The sequence below is a fragment of the Manis pentadactyla genome, chromosome 14 (genome assembly GCF_030020395.1).
Source record: "Manis pentadactyla isolate mManPen7 chromosome 14, mManPen7.hap1, whole genome shotgun sequence".
NCBI lineage: Eukaryota > Metazoa > Chordata > Mammalia > Pholidota > Manidae > Manis > Manis pentadactyla.
The window spans coordinates 1293791-1299790 of NC_080032.1; the positions used below are offsets into that span (position 1 = coordinate 1293791).

Consider the following 6000-nt stretch of genomic DNA (forward strand, 5'->3'; position numbering starts at 1 on the left):
CATCTCCAACCTGCGTGACCACCTACCAGCCACTCCCTTGGCCTCTGCAGTAGCCAGTCTGCAGGTTCTGGAAACTCGGTTGATCCTAAGGGACACTTGGATCTGTGATGGGGCAGCTTTGCTCCCCGATGCTTCCTCGGGTCTGAGGCCTTGATTTCCTCTCCTGTTTTGTCATTTTTCTTCTGAGCTCCTCTTCTCAAGCTTACATTATGTTCTTCTTGACACACTGTAGAGCATGAAGCGCTCGTGGGGAATTTCTTTTATTCCTTGGGCTGCACTTTCTTCCAGATTTGGTTCTTTGTATTCTGCATTCTTGGTTCCTTTTCCCTTTGGGGCTGGGGGAGGATCCAGAGCACGATTACACAGCTTCCATTGTGCTCTTGCCCCAGCTTTTGGCCTATCAGGGAATGACCTCTGTTTTCCCTGATATGGTGGGGGTGACCTCTTGATTTCCTGCCCACTGTGTCTGACATAGGTTGGGTTTCCTTCATGAGCGAGTTGACTGGGGGCCCGGTATTTTGTAATGTTCTTGTATTTTTAGCAGTCTGGTACCCAGAGGGCATTGCAGGGATGGGCAGGGGACAGGGGGAGACGTCAGATGAGGCGTAGAGTCTTGTTAGAATAAGTGCTGTATTCTCATTAAGCATATTTAAGCCATGTTCCCTATTGTTTTTCTGTACTGTTTTCCTCTACCCAGAGAGAGTGGTTCTATCCCTGTGGGAGTATAAAAGCTTCAGAGCTACCCAGCAATTCAGCTTTTTGTTTTTAAGGTATAACTGACATAGAACATTTTATCAGTTTCAGGTGTGCAACAGGATGATTGCATGTACTGCAAAAGGATCATGACACTGAGTCTAGTTAACAGCTGTCAACATACATACTGTTAGTGACCCTTTTTCTCTCCTGATAAAACATTTAAAATCTACTCTTAGGAGCTTTCTAATATGCAATAGAGTGTTATTAACTACAGTCACCAATAATGCACATTACATCCCCATGACATGTATTTTATAACTGGAAGTTTGTGTTTTTTGACCACCTTCACCCATTTTACCAGCCCCCAAACCCGGACTTTAATAACCACCTATCTGTTCTCTGTATCGAGGAGCTCAATTCTTTTTTGATGTCCACTTGTAAGTGCAACTGTATGGTACTTGTCTTTCTCTGTCTGACTTATTTCCATTGAGATAGAGCCCACCGGGTCGATCTATGATCCTGCAAAAGGCAAGGCATCCTTCTTTGTGGCTGACTAATATTCCTGTATGTGCACATGTGTGCATGCACATGTATTATATTTACTTCACCCATTCATCCATCAGGGGACATTTAGGTTGCTTCCATGTCTTGGCTATTGTAAATAATGCTACAGTGAATATGGGGGTACATATCTGATTTTGAGTTAGTGTTTTCATTTTGTTCCAATAAATACTTGGGAGGGCAGTCGCTGGATCATATGGTAGTTCTCCTAATTTTTTGGAGTTGTTTACATACCATCCTCCGTTGTTGCTGAGCCATGTTACATTCCGACCAACCATGCACAAGGCTTCCCTTTACTCCATTTCCATGCCAACACTTTGCTCATCTTCTGGACAGCGATTCTGACAGGTGTGAGGTGATAGCTCTCTGTGCTTTAGATTTGCATTTCCCTGATTAGTGATGTGGAGCACCTTTCCAGGTACCTGTTGGCTATCTGTATGTCTTTGGAAAATGCCTATTCAGGTCCTCTCCCCATTGATTAGGGCTTGTTTGCTTTTCTGATTTCTGTTCTTTAGCTATTGAGTTATATGAGTTCTTTATGTACTTTGGATATTAGCCCTTTATCAGATATATGGCTTTGAAATCTTCTCTCGCACTTGTCAGGTCACCTTTCCATTTTATTCTTGGTGTCCTTTGCTGTGCAGAGGCTCTTTAGTTTGATGCAGTCCTATTTATTTTTGCATTTGTTGCCTCTCTGTTTAGTGTGAAATCCAAAAAATTGATGCTGAGATCCGTGTGAAATAGCTGATTCCCTATTTATGTCCTGGAGTTCTATGGTTTCAGGTATCACACTGTGAGTATACCGTGGGAGGTATGCTCAGGCTTTGGAGACACCCTCCACTTATGCATATTTCTCACTTTGCACATTTCACACTTTGTGCTGTAGTAGTCATTTCCAGTCTCCTAGTCAGAAGATAAAGGAATAAAATGGAGACAGCCACTTGGATCCATTTTGTCCATTTGGAGTATATCAGAGAAAATTCCCCATGTATTGGCTGAAGCCCATGGGTGGGATAAGGAATCTCAACACATTGCATGACAATCCAGAGTCCTTATTCAGAGTGACCAAGTGTCCGGTGCCCTAATGAGTAACACTGATTACCCTAATGAGAAGGACAATTAACAACTGGGGTCAACCAGCAGTCTTCACCACAGCTGGTTGAGAACACACAGGTTCTTTACTCCAAGACTCACAGCCGATCTACTTATTTTCTTTGGGTTCCTTAAAGAAGGCTGTTGAGGATGCACCTTTCTCTGTTTCTCTCTCACCTGGCACTGTCCTGGGCCCAGTACACAGTGCTCACTGCCACAGAGCTGACTGTCCTTCCCTCCATGTGGGAAACACCACCACCCACCTTCCAGAGAGGACATGTGTTCTGCACACTTGAGAAGGTCTCCTGTAAGACAAAATTGGGAATGCCCAACCCTAAGTGACTGTATGTTCAGGGAATGCAGAAGCCAATCTGAAAGGGTCTCAGTGGCCACAGCTGGGAAAATTTTGGCAATGAAATAACAGAGCACTGGGTCATAACTTAGAACATACAATGAAAATACACATGTCCAGATTGTTACAAGTAAATGTTCAGAGAAATAAATACATGGAGACAGATCTTCCTTATAAAGAATTCTATGTCATATATACAGACATGTCCCCTCCAGGAGGCAGAACTTATTCATCCACTTCTTGAGTGCAGCCTGCACTTACTAACCTGCTTAGAAAGAACAGACTATGGAAAGAGAAAACTGAGACTGTTCAGTGGCGAAACCTGGCAGAGACCACCTGAACCAAACGGTCAAGTTTAACTTCACCAGTCACCTAAACGATCACGAGTAACATCACCAATAACATTCAGGGGATGTCAGTTACATCAAACTAATCGAGGGACAGTCTGTGAAATGTCTGACCAGTGCTCCTCACAACTGTCAAGGTCAAGAAAAAGAAAGGAAATCTGAGAAACTTTCACAGGCCAAAAGACATGCAAGAGACATGATGGCTAAGTGCCAATTGGGATCCGGGTGGAATCTTGGAAGAGAAAAGGGATATCAGTGGAAACACTGATGAAATCGAAATGAAGCCTGGAGTTTAGCCAACAGTCAGGTCACTAGTAGTCAATTTCTTGATTCTGTTCACTATACCACAGTTATGTGAGATCTTAACAATATGGGAAACTGGGTGACAGGTGTATGGAACTCTCTGCACTATCTTTGCAACTATCCTATGAACCCAAATTATTCCAAAATAATAAAATTTTCAGTGGAATTTACTGAAAGGTCAGGTATTTTCAGACTGAGTTAAACTAGGCACATATGGGTGATTAAGGCTTCTCAAAGAATATCAAGGCAATAACATCCAGAGATGAATATATTTTTCAAATGTGCAGCTTTCTGCACTCAGCTCAGACTCCCAGGGAAACAACAAGATGGGAAGTGTCTTGGGAAGGGAGCACCACATGCTGACTTCAACATCATCCTTAAAAAGGAGGAATTTACTTGTCATTTACACACCCTAGGAAAACTGGGGGCACCTGAGAACAGGTCATGCGAAAAATTACATTTGTAACAAAGTATACAAAGTGGGTAAAAATATGGTGTCTATGTTTTAATGAAGGAACTATGCAACATAGCCTCACTATGGAATGCCTTGATAAACATGTGACTGAGAACTTACTTCATACTAACGAGATACAATTTCTCTTGTGAATCTCCATTATAGATCTATTTCAGAATATCCATTTTAAAATAATATCTATTCTTAAGTCACAACTAAAACCTGTATTTGTACATCTATCCAAGTGTAAGCTTTCCTGCTTCTTATCTTCTTGGATTCAAGATGCTAAAAGAGTAATAACATGATTTTTTAAAAACCTCACATCACAGATGGATAAGCAATGCATTTCCTCAGGCTTTCTGGATCACACTAAAAGTAACTTGTATTAATGCACCTGGATTTCTAGAAATAATACCAGTCAGGGAAATGTTGCCATGAAATCCTAAGTTAAATTATTCTGGATCCTTGTATCTGCAATGTCTTAAATTTTCTCAGTTCAAACACTGTAGTTTGACCTTAACATGTAATCATTCCCTTTTCTAGGCTTTAAGCTTACATACCCGCTTTGCAGTCTATCCTTTGCAGGAGAGGAGGTAACTGTAGCACAGAAGAAACTATGTGATGTGGCACAGGGGATGACTTCAGTGGGACTCTTACATCTCTGTTTATCCAGACTGTAGCTTTCAGCCCTGCACTGAGGCCTCCTTGTATATCGGTTTCCAGCGTATCACCAACCATCACACAGTCTCCAGGCTGTACTCCGAGGAGATCACAGCAGTAATAAAACATGAAAGGGTCCGGTTTCTCTCCCTTCTGCTCTCCACCTACAACAACAGCATTAAAATAGGACTGGCAGGCACAAGCCTCAATCTCCTCCCTCTGGCTTTGTCTGTCTCCATTTGTTAGTTAAGAGCAAGTGGACCTCCTTTCGAAGTTCAGTGAGCATGGCTTTGACGTCTTCTGCTAGTGTCATATGCTGTAAACGAGTAGATATCCACAGGAAATAACATTCCTCAGACAACTTCCTGTTGGCTGCCTCCCTCCCACTGTTTTCCTGGATGGCTTCTTCCCAGTGTGAAGTCCTAAGCTCAGAAATGCATGTATGGGGAGAAGGAAAATGTTTCTTCCTGAGTTTACCTTCAACTTTGTGACAGATGATCTTGGCATGGTCTGTATAATGACATTTCTATTGTAGCAGCTTTATCCCCTGAATGCACAAAAATAACTCCATTAAAGCACTTCATATTTTTCATAGTCGTGCCCTGAGCAGCTCTGGTACTATGACCCCAGAGCACAGAGACTTGAGCTCAACCATCTTAAGGCATCTCTATTCCTAAACCACTTCTGGTGGGAATTGGTCTTACTTTTAAAGGACATCAGAGTGAAGGATCTCCCAGCCTCTCAAGACAACTCTTTCTTATTTTTGAACAAATCCTAGACTGAGAAGTTTCTTTACAGAGAGCTCATAAAAATCCCTCATTTGGCAGTTAAGTCCACCACCTTTCATTCTGGTCCTGAAGAAATTAAAATAAAACTTGTGTTTTTGTAACTCCAGGGGGCAGATGTGTTCACAACCTGGAACAAATAAACCCTTGAAGCCAAAATCAGTCAAAGGGAAAAATAAAAGTGTGAGAAACCCGCTTATTGCCACCAAGAAGTCGACTACTCCTGCTCGCCTGTCTGTCCCCATCCTGGATGGGAAGAAGAAAAAAAACCCTCTCTGGTCCCGGGGTGTGCTGGCCTCTCCCCCCGTCCCTTGTAAGCACCTATTTATATGGAGGTGTAGTACTTTTCTGAACCCCTTGTAGACACCTGTTAATAAGGAGATGGACTACGGCCAGGTCAGAGATTCTAGAAACACTGCAAATTTACCCATAGTTTATTATTTAGACTCTTCCCAGAAATAATGCTAATTCACTTAACCTTTTCCTACCAAAATTCATTTTAAGTTTTGAAGGACTTAAGTAAACAGCATATGAAACAGGACCCAATTCTGTACTTTCAGAAAGGTGTATTTGTTTAGTCAGGTGTTCAGCAGTCTCAGGCCTCCAGCCCCTCCCCGCTCCGCTTCTCTTCCTCCCCCGGTGAGCTGGGGTGGGGGAAGGGCTTGGGTCTCACTGGGCCACGGCTTCGGTACGTTACCCTGTTCCATGAGGTTTATTCTTTTCTCCAAGTCTTTGCAGTTTGTCACAGCC

General features: G+C 42.6%; 1 pseudogene; it reads right to left on the bottom strand.

The window, feature by feature from the left end:
• Positions 1-4203: 4203 nt before the first annotated feature.
• LOC130680749 (N-acylneuraminate-9-phosphatase-like) lies at positions 4204-5036 on the bottom strand (annotated as a pseudogene).
• Between the last annotated feature and the right edge of the window lie 964 nt (positions 5037-6000).